At 40.3% G+C, this 18,017-nt stretch overlaps 1 protein-coding gene across 1 annotated transcript in view; it reads right to left on the bottom strand.

Moving 5' to 3' along the window:
• The window catches only part of LOC131930136 (protein PRQFV-amide), a 33,146-nt gene extending 16,157 nt beyond the window's left edge, over positions 1–16,989 (bottom strand). The window contains exon 1 of the mRNA XM_059286528.1: positions 16,920–16,989. The gene's annotated coding sequence lies outside the window, so the exon portion shown is untranslated. The remainder of the gene's footprint in view (positions 1–16,919) is intronic.
• Positions 16,990–18,017: the final 1,028 nt, after the last annotated feature.

Here is an 18,017-nt window from a genome sequence, read left to right as displayed (position 1 = left end):
TGATGTGATGTCCGGCGAAAATATTTTGCGGACAGAGAGAGAGAGAAGTGCGCACATGGACTTTTATATATTAGGATGGTAATGGTAATGGTAATATATCATGTCATATATAAATGTCATGTGACCAAAGTGTCAAATAGCCATGTGATCAATGTATGGGAATCTAGCTAAAGTGTATGTTTAGAGAGCTTGTCATCTTGTCATTGTTGACATACAACCTGCTCATCAATGTGTCAGTATGTCACGATGCTAATGTATCAGTGTGTCAATGTGTCAGTGGTGTCAGTGTGTCAATGTGTCAGTGGTGTCAGTGTGTCAATGTGTCAGTGGTATCAGTGTGTCAATGTGTCAATGTGTCAGTGGTGTCAGTGTGGGTCAGTGTGTCAATGTAGTGAATGAGTGTAGGGGGATGAATGGGGGGTGAATGTTGATTATACTTTGTAACCTGTCCCGTTCGTCCCTGTTCAATCCGGGTTGTACCTGTGTTATGTAAGGGTATATAAGTTGTGTGAGAACGTGTGTGGTTGCCTCAGTTGGTCCAGTATATAAGGTGTGTGAGAACGTGTGCGATTGCCTCAGTTGGTCCAGTATATAAGGTGTGTGGAGAACGTGTGTGATTGCCTCCGTTCAGTCCAGTTCTCACACAAGGTTAGTGTTGGGCTTATATACTGAGCTACGCACTGGATCACCAGTAAAGGCGTGTCATTGTGTTTACAACATTCACTGTGTCAGTCTGTGCTTGTTAAGAACAGTTCGTAACTTCCCCTCTTAAAACCTCAACACCCCCCTCCTCCGCTCCTACCCCCTGCCCCTAGCCCATGAGCAGGAAATACAATTTAGTCTGGCCAGTATCCTAACAGCTCTAGGATTTCCCTGATATTTGCTTGTATCACTGTCTAGGACTGGAGGGGAGGTAACTGAAGACATTCAAGAACCTTAACGAAAACCTTAACCCGGCGGCTCTAGGCTTGACATTCGCAGACGTCCAGTGTACTCAAGTCACACAAGGGGAGTAAGCAGGACTTGACTGTGTAAGGGGAAGTAAGCAGGACTTGACTGTGTAGGGGAAGTAAGCAGGACTTTATTATATAGGGGAAGTAAGCAGGACTTTATTATATAGGGGAAGTAAGCAGGACTTGATTAAATAGGGGAAGTAAGCAGGACTTGATTATATAGGGGAAGTAAGCAGGACTTGATTATGTTGGGGAAGTAAGCAGGACTTGATTATATAGGGGAAGTAATCAGGACTTGACTGTGTAGGGGAAGTAAGTAGGACTTGACTGTGTAGGGGAAGTAAGCAGGACTTGATTATGTTGGGGAAGTAAGTAGGACTTGATTATATAGGGGAAGTAAGCAGGACTTGATTATGTAGGGGAAGTAAGCAGGTCTTGATTATATATGGGAAGTAAGCAGGACTGTATTATGTAGGTGAAGTGAGCAGGACGATTATGTAGGGGAAGTAAGTAAGGCTTGATAATGTAGGGGAAGTAATCAGGAATTTATTATGTTGGGGAAGTAAGAAGACGACTATAGAGGTATAGTTAGCAGGACGACTATAGAGGGGAGGTAAGCAGGACAAGACACGAGAGGGGAAGTAACCAAGATTTGACTACCCAGGGAAGTAAGCAAGACGACCACACAAGGGAATTAAGCAGGACTTGACTACATAAGAGAGGTAATCTGAGCACGAACTGATGAATCCGACTAGTATTTAGGAAGATGAATTATCCTCTCTTTTTTATTTTATTATTTTGTTTCAAGCATTTATTTTTTTTCCATATATTTTCCTTGAAACTTTGCTTGATTTTATACGTCGGATTCTGAGCGCTTATACGTTTTTTTTAAAAGTATTTAATACAACTAATTTCATTTTTTTTTAATGATAGGCTGCCAATGATTTTTTAAAACGATTTTTTTCGAATGTTCAAACATTAAACACACACACACACGTACGACTATATATATATATATATATATATATATATATATATATATATATATATATATATATATATATATATATATATATATATATATATATATGTTACGGTCAAAGCCCGAAGTGCGGCCAAAGCGCGGATTGGCCGGCCAATCCGCGCATTGGCCGGCTCTCTTGGCCAAAGCCCGAAGAACTTAGCACTAAGATCGTATTTCGTACATTGGCCGGCCAATGCGCGCACTGGCCGGGACGTACTGGCCAAAGTCCGAAGCGCTTAAACTTGACAGCGTATTTTGTACATTGGCCGGCCAATGCGCGCACTGGCCGGTATGTCCTGGCCAATGTTCTATCTAGACTAAGTTGTGATCGCATTTTCATTATTCTGGCATCCTCAGCTAACACATCTACTGCCGTGGCGGAACGCCCAGACCAGTTGCGTGACAATAATGTGGCCAACAGATTCTGTATAGTTTGTGAAAAAACATTGTAGTGCAGCTCACTCTTTTGGATCCTGTGGCAACGATGTCCATGATATTTGTGGAATACTCAATGAAGCAGACGAAGGGTACGGAGGGAACATTACCTGCAGATTGTGTCACAACAAACAAGACAACATGGAACACAGGTCAGCAGCTCATACTGGCTTGCAAACTCAAGGTGCTAAGATGCTTAAAACATCAAATACAAAATTTAAAGATGGTGAAGTGGGTGACAATGTACGCATCCGTTTTCCAGATGTTGACAAAGGTCACGGTGATCCCCAAAGCGTAATTGCAGTTGCCATGAGCGTCGAGGGCGGTTTCTACAAATTAGGAACGGAACATGGTGTTCTAAAACAACTGTATGCTAAAAGTGAGTTTTCAATTCTTCGCGAAAAACTGCTCTTATTGTCGTCAGTTGGCACTGAGGAAAAATCACTACGAACCATCGCATCTTCACAATCATTGACTGGGGGCCAAGGCTACACTCGCTGCAATTGCACAACTAAGTGCATAACAAATCGCTGCAAGTGTAAAAATAACAAGCTGCTATGTAATTCTAAATGCCATAAAAGTTCAACTTGTTGTAACAAATGATGATATTGATAGATTGAGACTATAGTACAATAACAAAAATTGAATGTTTCTGCCATTTACTTTAATTAATAACCAATAAAGACTTAATTTCATGATCCATACGGCATAAAAAAAAAATCTGCTCATGATCTTCTAATTCGGACTTTGGCCGGTCGTCCCTAGCCAGATGATCTTCTAATTAAGACTTTGGCCGGTCTACCATGGCCAGTCCGCGGACCAGAGGCGTAGCTAGGGGAGGGCGGGGAGGGCGGCCGCCCCGGGCGCCGACCCTAAGGGGGCGCCAAAAGGGGTAGAAAAAAAATTTACAAGGTCATTTTAAGCTGCAGTTTTGAATTATAAACAGTCAAAGTAAAGAAATTTAACGGCTGAGAGCCTTTGCATACTGATTTAACTGTTTTCTACATTGATTAACTGTAAAAGGTATATCCTTAAGAAACAGTGACTGGAAAAAAAAACTGCTTTCCAGCTTTACTAGGTGGAGGGGGGGGGGGGGCGCTTTTTCGAAGACTAAAATCGGAAAAATTACACCGGATTAAGGAATAAATAACCCTTATCACTCAGAACAGAACCCATGGAACTAAAGCGTATTTTACGATACTGTAACATAAAAACAAGAGTTAGTGACGTTTAAATTCGGTCTACCATTTTTGTCCAAAATGGTGGGGGAGGGGGGGGGCGCTTTTTCACCAACAAAAATCGCAGGATTTGTACTGGATCGGTTACTAGATAACTCTTAACACTTAGAAAAGAAATGATTTTTCCTCTTGCTTGTTTCATTATACAATCAACCATTCAACGAAATACCCATATCGTATTCCAATGTGAACAATAATTTGCAATTGTATGTCAATTGTATGACCTTAATCTAACAAACTTATAATCCAAATATATAATATATCATAAAAGAGACTATTCCAAAGATAAAAGATAAAAAGAATGTCCTAAACGAATTAGCACCGCTACAATATTTTTTTCTGACATTACTCATCATCTTTAAAGGATTATGCATCTTAAGGGGAATTTAATTGGCGTTGAGTTAAGTTTTAGGGAACGACAATCATACAGCGTAACTATTAATTTTTTTCAAGACTGTCGCACATACATACACACACACACACACACACACACACACACACACATATATATATATATATATATATATATATATATATATATATATATATATATATATATATATATATATATATATATATATATATATATATATATATACTAGCTGCATCCCGTGCTCCGCCACGGTAAATCTTTTTTAAATGTACCAACTTGGGAACAGAACAAAATTAAATACAACACAAACGAACGCAAAAAAAAACCACAAACGAAAAAACAAACACAACACTCATAACATAAACACAATTTAAATGCAATCATATAGGCATATTGCTCACAGTCTAGCCCGTAGCGCCAAATCGCGCCCTTTCCGGTGATTTGCATCCCCTAAAACTTTCGATTAATTTGCACCCCTGTCCCCCCGCCCTAAAACTTTCGATTTCCACCCCCCCCCCTCGCGCAATTTTTTCCAACCCACTTTGGCGCCCACTAAGGTCGGCACCCGGGGACATATCCCCCCCCCCCCCCCCCCCCCGCTCACTACGCCTCTCCTATAAAACCCCTAGCTTGTCCGCAAATCCGCAAACCGAAAGATAGAATAATAATTAGTAAACAGTATAAATAATAGGCAGCAATTAAAATATCCGTGTTTTACCTACAATATTTCACTTTATCCATTCACGCATTTTTTTTCCAGTACTTTAAATTTTAAAAACTTACAATAGAGTTTCATAACTAAAACCATTGCGCACCTAATGAACTTAATGACGCGTCTATAATAATGCTGAATAGTTGATTCAAAATTATAAGTAATTATAAGTAATAAACAGTAGGGCCTACATTCAGTGAATAAAATAAATAAAAGATTGCCTTTTATCAATCCATGCTAATTATAATTTTCTAACAATAATTTACTCTTACACATCCGGATAATTTGCATTCACATTTTGCTAATTATATTATTGCAACACTAATTCCTTCTATGACGACCGTATATTTGCATTTACATTTTTTATTAGCGTGAGTTTAATGTATTTTTAAATTACCTCTTTTGTCAAAATTAGAAAAAAGAGTTATATTAATTTGATTTTTCTACCGTACTGTTATTATGTTATTGAAATGTATCCATTTTTTCTGGGAATATAAACGAAAATGATATTTGACATTGATACTTTTAATATGTTTTAGCCATTTTCGTGTATTTAATATTTTCTTTAAGTTATGCAAAAGAGTAAACACAGTGGCAATTATAAAATAGCGCTATGTGGCTATATAAACAAACCCTACTCTACTACTTATAATAAGACATTGCGGTGCACTGAAAAGCACAGCATGGTGCGTTGTTTACTTTTATAGTCCCAAAATCTATAGCGATGACGGACGGAAGGAAGGACACGCTCAGCCCGCTTATATTATAGATATATATATATATATATATATCTATAATATAACGCTGCTGGTAGTGTGTCAGTCCTTCCTTCCGTCATCGCTATAAATTTTGGAACCATAAAAGTAAACATTCGCACCATGCTGTGCTTTTCAGTGCACCGCAGTGTCTTATTATAAGTATTAGAGTAGGGTTTGTTTATATAGCGGCATAGAGCTATTTTATAATTGCCACGGTTTTTACTCTTTCGCATAACGTCAAGAAAATATTAAATACACGCAAACTGCTAAAACGTATTAAAAAGATTTATGTCAAATATCATTTTCGTTTAGGTTCCCAGAAAAAGTGGATACATTTTAATAAGATAATAACAGTACGGTAGAAAAATCAAATTAATTTAACTCTTTTCTAATTTTGACAACGGAGGTAATTTAAAAATACATTAAACTCACGCTAATAAAAAATGTAAATGCAAATATACGTTCGTCATAGAAGGAATTAGTGTTGCAATAATATAATTAGCAAAATGTGAATGCAAATCATTCGGATGTGTAAGAGGAAATTATTGTTAGAAAATTATAATTAGCATGGATTGATAAAAGGCAATCTTTTATTTATTTTATTCACTGAATGTAGGCCCTACTGTTTATTACTTATAATTTTTAATCAACTATTCAGCTCTATTATAGACGCGTCATCACGTTCATTAGGTGCGCAATGGTTTTAGTTATGAAACTCTATTGTAAATTTTTAAAATTTAAAGTACTGGAAAAAAATGCGTGAATCGATAAAGTGAAATATTGTATATATTATAGATACTGCCTATTATTTATACTGTTTTCTAATTATTATTCTATCTTTCGGGTTTTATAGGAGAGGCGTAGCGAGGGGGGGGGGCATATGTCCCCGGGTGCCGACCTTGGGGGGCGCCAAAGTGGGTTGTAAAAAATTTGCGAGGGGGGGGGGGTGGTGGAAATCGAAGGTTTTAGGGCGGGGGGGGGGGGGGGAAAGGGGTGCAAATCGAAAGTTTGAGAGGGTGCAAATCACCGGAAAGGGCGCGATTTGGCGCTACGGGCTAGACTGTGAGCAATATGCCTTTATGATTGCATTTAAATTGTGTTTATGTTATGAGTGTTGTGTTTGTTTTTTCGTTGTTTTTTTTTTTTTTTTTTTTTTTTTTTTTTTTTTTTGCGTTCGTTTGTATTGTGTTTAGTTTTGTTCTGTTGGTACATTTAAAAAAGATTTACCGTGGCGGAGCACGGGATGCAGCTAGTATATATATATGGCGGGGCGCCAAACTGAATGTTCGCCCCGGGCGCCGGGAGGGGTCGCTACGCCTCTGCCGCGGACTGGCCGGCCAAAGGCCGAAATCAAGAGCTATTTCAGACTTTGGCCGGTCCACCATGGCCAGTCCGCGGATTGGCCGGTCAAAGGCCGAAATCAAGCAAAGTTTCGGACTTTGACCGACCTATGGGAGGCGATATTGGCCAATGCGCGGATTGGCCGGCCAATCCTAGCATTGGCCAACTTCGGGCTTTGACCGTAACATATATATATATATATATATATATATATATATATATATATATATATATATATATATATATATATATATATATATATATATATATATATATATATATATATATATATATATATATATATATATATATATATATATATATATATATATATATATAGTTATATATAAATATAATATCGTTTTAAATAGAACCGATTATATTTTTTAAATAAAAACCTCAGACGTTAAATTTAAAAAGCACCTTTTAACACCGTATCTCCACAACCTATGTTTTAATGCCTCAAAATGTTTGTACTTATTGCCTGGATGTCCAATCCTTTTAATTCAGACGGCAGACAGACAGAATCACAACACAAACAAAAAAAACTGTTGTTTAATCTTTAAATCAACCCTAATACTGTAAGTACAGGGATGTAGAGCTATGTGTTAATTATGGGATATGGGGGATGTGGGGGGAAGGGACGTGGGGTGCGTGTCCGGAGTTGTGTGGGGTGTGAGGGGGTTGGCGAGGGTGTTAACAAATGACCCAGACACGAGGGCTGGTGTCAGGAAGTGTTGAGTGGGTGGGTGGTGTGGGTTAAGTGGTGCGGGTGGTGTGGGTGGTGTGGGTTAAGTGGTGTGGGTGGTGTGGGTTAAGTGGTGTGGGTGGTGTGGGTTAAGTGGTGTGGGTGGTGTGGGTTAAGTGGTGTGGGTGGTGTGGGTGGTGTGGGTTAAGTGGTGTGGTTAAAGTGGTGTGGGTGGTGTGGATGGTGTGGGTGGTGTGGGTGGTGTGGGTTAAGTGCTGTGGTTAAAGTGGTGTGGGTGGTGTGGGTGGTGTGGGTTAAGTGGTGTGGGTGGTGTGGGTGGTGTGGGTTAAGTGGTATGGGTGGTGTGGGTGGTGTGGGTTAAGTGGTGTGGGTGGTGTGGGTTAAGTGGTGTGGGTGGTGTGGGTGGTGTGGGTTAAGTGGTGTGGGTGGTGTGGGTGGTGTGGGTTAAGTGGTGTGGTTAAAGTGGTGTGGGTGGTGTGGTTAAAGTGGTGTGGGTTAAGTGGTGTTGGTGGTGTGGGTTAAGTGGTGTGGGTGGTGTGGGTGGTGTGGGTTAAGTGCTGTGGTTAAAGTGGTGTGGGTGGTGTGGGTTAAGTGGTGTGGGTGGTGTGGGTTAAGTGGTGTGGGTGGTGTGGGTTAAGTGGTGTGGGTGGTGTGGGTGGTGTGGGTGGTGTGGGTGGTGTGGGTGGTGTGGGTGGTGTGGGTTAAGTGGTGTGGGTGGTGTGGGTTAAGTGGTGTGGGTGGTGTGGGTTAAGTGGTGTGGGTGGTGTGGGTGGTGTGGGTGGTGTGGGTGGTGTGGGTGGTGTGGGTGGTGTGGGTAGTGTGGGTAGTGTGGGTGGTGTGGGTGGTGTGGGTTAAGTGGTGTGGGTGGTGTGGGTTAAGTGGTGTGGGTGGTGTGGGTGGTGTGGGTTAAGTGGTGTGGGTTAAGTGGTGTGGGTGGTGTGGGTTAAGTGGTGTGGGTGGTGTGGGTTAAGTGGTGTGGGTGGTGTGGGTGGGGTGGTGTGGGTTAAATGGTGTGGGTGGTGTGGGTTAAGTGGTGTGGGTTAAGTGGTGTGGGTGGTGTGGGCTAAGTGGTGTGTGTGGTGTGGGTTAAGTGGTGTGGGTTAAGTGGTGTGGGTGGTGTGGGTTAAGTGGTGTGGGTGGTGTGGGTTAAGTGGTGTGGGTGGTGTGGGTTAAGTGGTGTGGGTGGTGTGGGTGGGGTGGTGTGGGTTAAATGGTGTGGGTGGTGTGGGTTAAGTGGTGTGGGTGGTGTGGGTTAAGTGGTGTGGGTGGTGTGGTTAAAGTGGTGTGGGTGGTGTGGGTTAAGTGGTGTGGGTGGTGTGGGTGGGGTGGTGTGGGTTAAATGGTGTGGGTGGTGTGGGTTAAGTGGTGTGGGTGGTGTGGGTGGTGTGGGCTAAGTGGTGTGTGTGGTGTGGGTTAAGTGGTGTGGGTTAAGTGGTGTGGGTGGTGTGGGTTAAGTGGTGTGGGTGGTGTGGGTTAAGTGGTGTGGGTGGTGTGGGTTAAGTGGTGTGGGTGGTGTGGGTGGGGTGGTGTGGGTTAAATGGTGTGGGTGGTGTGGGTTAAGGGGTGTGGGTGGTGTGGGTGGTGTGGGCTAAGTGGTGTGTGTGGTGTGGGTTAAGTGGTGTGGGTGGTGTGGGTGGTGTGGGTTAAGTGGTGTGGGTGGTGTGGGTTAAGTGGTATGGGTGGTGTGGGTGGTGTGGGTTAAGTGGTGTGGGTGGTGTGGGCTAAGTGGTGTGGGTGGTGTGGGTGGTGTGGGCTAAGTGGTGTGTGTGGTGTGGGTTAAGTGGTGTGGGTGGTGTGGGTTAAGTGGTGTGGGTGGTGTGGGTGGTGTGGGCTAAGTGGTGTGTGTGGTGTGGGTTAAGTGGTGTGGGTGGTGTGGGTTAAGTGGTGTGGGTGGTGTGGGTTAAGTGGTGTGGGTGGTGTGGGTTAAGTGGTATGGGTGGTGTGGGTGGTGTGGGTTAAGTGGTGTGTGTGGTGTGGGTTAAGTGGTGTGGGTGGTGTGGGTGGTGTGTGTGGTGTGGGTTAATTGGTATGGGTGGTGTGGGTGGTGTGGGTGGTGTGGGTTAAGTGGTGTGGGTGGTGTGGGTTAAGTGGTGTGGGTGGTGTGGGTGGTGTGGGTGGTGTGGGTGGTGTGGGTGGTGTGGGTGGTGTGGGTGGTGTGGGTTAAGTGGTGTGGGTGGTGTGGGTTAAGTGGTGTGGGTGGTGTGGGTGGTGTGGGTGGTGTGGGTGGTGTGGGTTAAGTGGTGTGGGTGGTGTGGGTTAAGTGGTGTGGGTGGTGTGGGTGGTGTGGGTTAAGTGGTGTGGGTGGTGTGGGTTAAGTGGTATGGGTGGTGTGGGTGGTGTGGGTTAAGTGGTGTGGGTGGTGTGGGTTAAGTGGTGTGGGTGGTGTGGGTGGTGTGGGTGGTGTGGGTGGTGTGGGTGGTGTGGGTTAAGTGGTGTGGGTGGTGTGGGTTAAGTGGTGTGGATGGTGAGAAGCAGAGAACTACCATCATTAAGCGCTTGTTAGGTTAGGCTTGTGAAATAAAAGTAAATATCCGAGTCTTTGTAGTTAACTTAGAACGTTTAGTTAGGCCTTTTTATGCAGCTATTGCAAAGAGGTTGGGTACTAAAACTTAGAGTATAGGCAGGTATAGTTACAAGTCCGTACAGACTTTTTTATGAGTGTATATGTCTATGTAAGTAGGTCATTATGGGTCTGTGTCTATAAATAAAAAAAACCCTACAAGAATAAATGATTGAAAGAGTCTACATTGATAATGTAAAGAATATATGTTGCTTAGGTAGGGTGTCTATATGTCAACATTGGAGTGCCAATGTACTTTTCTGTATGTTGATTAATTCTGCACATTATCTTGTAAATATCATCAGGACACCCCCCCCCCCCCCCACCCCCCGCCGTCTTGCTGAAATACGATTATTAATTTAGTGGCCCACACCTGACTAGCTCGAAGTATATCTAATGCTATTTATTTCTGTATTTAAAATATCAGCACGCCACTCAGCGCATGCGTGCTTAGGCAGTGAAATCCCTGTTTTCATGACGTCACGATACTAACGCAGCTGTCAGAGTGGGTGGCTCTTTTTGTCGCGCATGCGCAATAGAGCTCACTCAAATGGAGCATGCGCATAGAACTCACTCTTAACAACATCATATAGTGTGAAAAAAAACCTGTTCCACTTAACGACCAGGATAACGACGTACCAAGTGAGGGGCGGTACCCGTCATTAACCCTCCATTAACCCGCCATTAATCCATCATTAACCCACCATTAATCTACATTAACCCGACATTAATTCGACATTAACCAGACACTGCCCAACCACCCCCCCCCCCCCCCCCCCCTACATTAACTAGACATTAACCAGCACAAGTAATCGTAACTGTACAATTTTAACATTAAAAAAACAACTTGATTTTAAATCAAGGCGACGGACACTCTGAACGCACACGGTCTTTCAATGTTTGATCGCTGCCGCCCTAATGTCAACTTGGGTTGAAATCTGGGCGAAATCGCCGTCTCATGGGAAATAACTGTCGATAAATCTATGGTGTTGAAGGTTAGACGACCAAAATTACAACTGTAAAGGGAAGTAAGCACTCTTACAGTATTGTGACAAAAATATTGTGTGGTGTCATTAAAGTTTTAATCTCTAGTTTTAGTTGAGTGTTCCCCTTTTCTTCACTAATGGTAAAATAATTAATAATTGGTAACATTTTGGTACAATAATTTGTAAAATAATGTAAGAATACTTTACTAAATGAGATAAAAGTATCATTTAGTTTAACGTTTTAAATTAAAGTGGTGTAATAATATTTATAGAAATTTAATTTTGAGAATTAATAATTTAATACATATAATCATTTATAAGATAATGGCGTAATGTTTATACTATACAATAATTAGCCTGCTCAATATACAGATGTTCTTCTGGCCCAGTAGCGTAGCGAGGGGGGGGGGGGCGACATATGTCTCCGGGCGCCGACGTTAGGGGGCGCCAAAATGGGTTGGAAAAATAAATTGAAAGGTTGAGGGGGTGCAAATCGAAAGTTTGAGGGGGGTGCAAATGGAAATCTCAAGGTGGGGGGTGCAAATCGGAAGTTTGAGGGATGGGTGCAAAGTGCAAATGGAAATCTCAAGGGGGTGGGGGGGTGCAAATCGAAAGTTTGAGGGGGGGGGGGGTGGAAATCAAAATCTTGAGGGGGTGCAAATCAAAAAGTTTGTCCCCGGGCGCCGGGAAGGGTCGCTACGCCTCTGCTCTGGCCCCCTTCAACCCCCTACCCCAAGTTACATGCCCTCCTCCAACCCTCTTCCACAATACCTTTACTCCAACCCATCCAGAGGATAACCTATATCTCTATGAAACAGTTTTTCGCAAACCCCATTTCTCCTGTCTAGTATAAGACCATCCAAACAAACTCATTACTTTACGGTGTAATATTACAAAAATCGACCTAATATTTTTTCGCGAAATTCTTTGTCGATATTTTAGTCCAACAAAAATTTGTTTGCCTCGTATCAAGATAAGACGATTCTCAATTCTCAAAGGGCTACAACTTGTCCCTATGTTTTACAGCGCTAAATTGTCCTCTCTTGACTTTTCAAGTATCGATTCGCCTTCCACTAAATTCCCCCTCTTCCGCCAAATAGGCTTATCTTTAACTTTCGTTTTATAACCAATTACACAAGTAACCCATTCTTTCCTCTCAACATCTCTCCAGAGTTATATAGGGCCTACGTGTTTAAACTCCAGCATTAGCCTAATGTTAACAACTCTTTACCTAAACATAACCCTGATAGCCGCCATTAGGATTATATTAGTAAATGAAATGACATATTTTCATCAAACCTAAACTCACTCCTAACCCCTTATATAATTCAAAGTCTACCTTAACCCAGTTAAAGTATCATAAATTCAATACCATTTATTCGATTCCTCCCAAATCCGCCTTCTACCGAATCCGTGGCAAAGCTGATAAGAAATTAATCGGATTTTTGTTTTTATAAACGAGTTCACATTTCGCGGTGATGCATCGCGCAATATCTGTCGCGTCGGCGCACATTGGAACGATCGCACTCCAATATCCATAGTATTTATGATGCAAAGATGCAGCCAATGAGCTGCATAGCGCATTCTGTGAGCACGTGAATTGCTACGTGACGATTTGAATTGAAACCTATCCGGGTTTGTTTTTTTCTAGTGAGTTTATCAAGTGAATTCCCACACGCAATACTCCAATAGTTTAAGTACAAGTAGACGTGTGTTTTCATCTGTGCGCATGTCTGGATATAAAAATAGATCTTGGTGCTTTCGTCAGCACATAAATCTCTGACGTTGGGACGTCGCGTGCGGGAGTATTAGTGTCGGTATAAAAAAACATTGCAAACACAATCTGGTTTACTCAAGGCATGAAATATTTAACCTTTTTCAGAGCCGCAATGTAGTTGCAGAGATTGAGACTAGTGACGTCATTAGAGCCCATTCATAACTGCAATAGTGTGATGATGTGACGTCACTAACCCTATTCATAATAGCAATAAAAGTGTGACGAAATGACGTCATACTCCCCACTAACAACCTTGGATGTCTGTACACAGACCTACACCGCATACGTGAAGGCCTTGGTTTACTGAAGTTCTGTCTATCTATATATACAATTCTCTTTTTGGATACCCTAGAAAACACCAAGCTGTAAGCGCGCCTAGCAGCCCCCTCTCTTCCTCTCTAAGCATTTCCCTACCACCCCCACCCCCACATGGTCAGGTGAGCTGTGGTTCACGCTAAATGTTTACCATCGTAGAGCCGGGTTTAGTGACGCCTATTAGGGGCAGATAATTTAGTTTGAAACGATTTTAAACTTAGGGAAGGTAACTAAGAGGAGACTGCTTTCACGGGGAGGGGTTGGGGGACAGGAGGGTGTGGGGGGGGGGGGGGAATTATCGTCCTTAACGACCTACTGATAGTGTTTTAAAGCAAATATTTTCAGTGGTAGCATTGGTACTGTTGAATTCGCAAATTGTGAATTACTGAAAAATGAAAATAAAACAACTAAATAGTGGCGTATGATACGCCGCGGGTCGGCTCGTAATCTATAAAACTGATACACGCGGCTTTGCATAAGCTTAACGCAATGTTTCCCGTAATTTTCTAAAAGATTAACTTGCTAATTTTTAAAAACTGACACCGTTTTTAGCATCAGCTAAAAAAAAGTGTCCGCATCTATTTTATAAAGGAACATTACCGGATAAAATGTCTTCCAAAATAAACTAATATTTTAAAACTTTGTTTTTAATTTCTTTTAAACATTTGTTGAATTTTTAAAAAAGGGGGTCACTGCGAATTAAAAAAAAAAACAGAAAAAAAATAGAGCGAAAAAATGTTGCTCTAAATTTTAAAGACGCAAGTAAAAATTGATCTCATGAAAAGCATGAGACAGTAGGACGACAATGGCAAATAATCAGGTGGGATAATTCTGAGCTTTCGATAATGTTAGGTAAATCAAGGGGCTAGTTGGGCAACTTTTGTTTCATTAAGGTACCACTACGGACCAGATGGTCACTAGCACAGAGCAAGTAGAGTTCACCTGTTTCTGTAACCACGGCATATGAAAGTACTGTGTGGCCAGTTTTATGCCCAGTCGCCTTCTCTCTCCTAGATGGTTAAGTTGGTTGATTTTGGAGTTGTCTCCCCTAGATGATTGCTGTCCCCAGCTCATCATCTGAGCGGGATCCGAACTCGGGACTTTGGATTAAGTAATCATGCGTGTTCCTACTTGACCACGCCGTCCACATTTTTATATAAGTATCAATTAGATTAGACATTATAGATTAATTTAAAGATTACCATATTAATTTACAAAATGGGAGATAACCATATTACGTATAAGCGATCACTCAATTTGCCAAGTGACGTAATAATGTCATGGATGTTTTCACACACAAGAGACAACCATACATTTTAACCTGGGGCAAATAATTACAGTTTGAAGATCATTTCGAGATAATCTGATCGAATTTTTAAAGCAAATTTTGTGTTACCTTAATTAAAAAAAACATACGAATTAAAAAAAGCTAATCAGTAATAGTTTTTAAAAAACTGTTGCATTTACTATTTACTTGTCAAAACTCCTGATTATTAAAAAATAGAAAATAAAAAATATATAAAATATAACTTCTTGTTTACAAATTCACTAAAAATAAGTAAAGAAACTTTTATGTTTAGTAAATGCATTGGTTGCTCAAATAAAATCAGCACATTTACATGATCGTTGCTTTTTACTAAATAAATATAGTTTATTTTCTTTTCTTATTTTACTGCATTTAAATCTCGCTATTATATAAGTTTCTGTATTTGTTTTCTTTTTAGCTCAAATTATAAAATTCTGTTGAATTATTTTTCATTGTTATATATCATTTTCTATTATAAATAATATTGCATTTCGATTTATAGAATCTGCAAATAATGTTTATTTAAATATATTGTATTGCTAAAAGATAATTAGAAAATCAACACTTTTTAAACCGATTTTCAATTGAGTCGGTGCTAAAACATACAGCTAAAAAAATTTACATGAAAACGTAAAAATGTATTGAAAAATATGATAGAAATCTTTTTGAAGAACTCTCCAGAGCAGGAGTTTAAATGATTACGTAATGGAAAAAATACTTTTTTTAAAGAAAACGTCACTAGATTGGAGAGTATGTTTTGTTGTTTCAATAGTTGGTTATAGATTTTTGTTTCTGCTGTCCTCAAACTGACGGGTCCCAGACATAAAAAGTGTAATTGTTCTGGAAAGTTTTTAAATGCATTTTTTTTTTCGTTAAAATAATTAAAATATGAATTTAGAAAGAACTCATTGAATTATTTGAGAGAGAACAGAAATATGATTAACTAAAAAAAATTTGCATCTGTTGAAAATGTTGAATCTGAAAGTTTTTATTTCGTTATTTAATGAAACAATTTTAGTTCTAATTTTAATTCTAATGTCTGTCCACAAAAGTAGACATTTTGTTAAAACGAGGTAAATGTGGTGAATAAAGAGGTTAAACAAAATTTAAAAGGAGGAAGTGATGACTTTAGGTGGCAGATAGTGTAGATAATGCAGATAGTGTAGATAATGCAGATAGTGTAGATAATGCAGTGTAGTAATGTGTACTGTGTCTCTCTCAGTGGCAAATAGTAAAAATGTATTGTGGCCAGTACAGTGTCCAGTTGTAGCCGATACAATGTCCAGTTGTTGCCAGTATGATGTCCAATTATGGCCAGGAAATGTCCGTTGAAGACACCAAAGATCAGTCTCCCTCTCAACCCCTGACCACGTGACATGGTTGGCTGGTACAGCGCTTGGCCACCCATAGGAGTCTGAGTCTACTCAGTTCTGTAGGATACCTGGCTCAAGTTAGGGATACTAAAGTTTGCTGGTCATAGTGATGACTACACTATCGCTTTATATACCAAGGTCAAGAAACACATAAACTCAACTTCATCTGTCCTTTGGATCATTAAGTCTAAAAAGGTAACGTTACATTACTCTCTACCCAAGAAACTACGAGCATCTATAAAGGACCACTACCCCAAACCCTAAAAACATTCTCACATTTAAATTACGTTTTTCTCCACTGTAAGAACTTTTTTAAACTCTCAACTACATAGTGGTATTATTAAACTCGGCTGTAATTCAGACCTGCGACTTGCAGACGATGGGCTCCTACGTCTGTTTCAAACGAGCAGCAGACGCCTGAAGGTGAGTGAGATGCACACTCTCGCTGGTAGGTGACACCACTCAATGGTGTCTGACACCACTCAATGGTGTCTGAACAGCTTCATTGCCAGGTTTCGCTTCAGGCGTCTTGCAGAAACTTTATTAAAACGTTTCATGACATAAGAAGGGGGGGGGGGCGATACCAAATTTGTTGGCCAAAAGTGAACATGCCTTTATTTGATTTTTATTCAACTTACTCTACGATTAAAACAAAAACAATTTTATTTTCGAAACAAAGTTCGCCTCATTTTGCTAATAAATTTATGCAAAACATACTTTCCCTTTACTTATGTACTACTCTTGTTTATAATAGATGAATTACATTGCATTTGGATGTTTCGAAACTATAAAAATTCTAGCATTGTGCTTAACTTTTGGTACTAGATTTATCCTAAACCAAACTTCACCACACAAAAAAACATATCGAATACTATAGCACCAAGGTTTTGATCCATGTAATTCATACGTTGCTGTAAAAAAAATGCAACTTTCACTTTCATTTTGTCCCACTTTTAATGATACTTATCGCCCTGTCTAGCCAGGGGCGATCACTCTATCCACACATTTTTCACGGATTTAAAATGCATTTGAGCCGATGTCCAAAAATAAATTACTCACCCCAGCTATTTTATGACTCTTCTGGCCTATTAGACTATCCCAGCGGTTCTTAACCTGGGTTCGAACAACCCCCAGGAGTTCGGTGAGTCAGTTTCAGGGGTTCGGCGGAGGTCAATACACACACCCGACTCATAGCATTCAGTATCGGATTGTATCTGTGCGGTCGATGGAACCATTAAGAAGGGTTCGGTGAAAGCGCAATTAAACTGGTGGGGTTTGATATCTCGAAAAAGGTTAAGGACCTCAGGACAAGTAGACAGACCTTGTTTGATTGACGAACATATTATTGAATAGTTTTAAACAATTGAAGTTAAGAAATATTTTACGTGTGGTGGACTACTGTTTCAGAAAGACAAGCTGAGTTTTCTAAAATATTACATTTATTAAAAAAAACCACATCATATTCATCACGTGACCATAATTACAAACAATACAAAACATATATCGCCTTAAATAAAACATTCCTATTTTTTGCTTAAAGATATCTAAAAACTAGGAAAAGTAGCTGATAAAAATAGATTAAACAACTGTTATTTCCCTTTAATAGAATTACGTTCCTTTATATTATACACATGAAGCGTTTTTAAAAGTGGTTTTTTTTTTTATTTCACTTATTCTCAGATGTCTGTAATCCATTGTCGAAATCTCGCGACTGAAAATGTCAGCCATACGTAATGAACTGTATTCTGCTTGAAACTGAAGATATGACTGTTTTCTATTGCCATTATGTTCACTTAAAATATGCGTGCTGTATATAAAGTGCATGGGTCATAAGAAATAGAGCAGAAAAAATGTTTAACAGCGACTACAAAAACATTTGAAAAACTGAAACTTCTTTTAAAATATAGTTGTTGATAAACTCACACGGTTGTGCCCCTTTCTTTGCAGCACGAGTAGTCTAACGTGGAAAACTTAAAATGAGACAGCTCCGTCCAAATAAAAAGTGCATCCAATCCAACCCATGCACTCGAACATTTGACAGCCAGAAGTTGGCTAGTCTGGACCGGAAGTCACGCGCATAGGGGCCCTAAACCAATGTTTGACTTAGTAGCCTTTGAGTTGTTAAAAAAATTTAAAACTGGTTCTCTTTTTGTAAGC

Source organism: Physella acuta, unplaced genomic scaffold (genome assembly GCF_028476545.2).
Source record: "Physella acuta isolate Inbredline_101_S28 unplaced genomic scaffold, ASM2847654v3 ptg001724l, whole genome shotgun sequence".
Classification (NCBI taxonomy): domain Eukaryota; kingdom Metazoa; phylum Mollusca; class Gastropoda; family Physidae; genus Physella; species Physella acuta.
The sequence above is the reverse complement of the archived record's forward strand: the minus strand, read 5'-3'. Positions and strand labels throughout refer to the sequence as shown.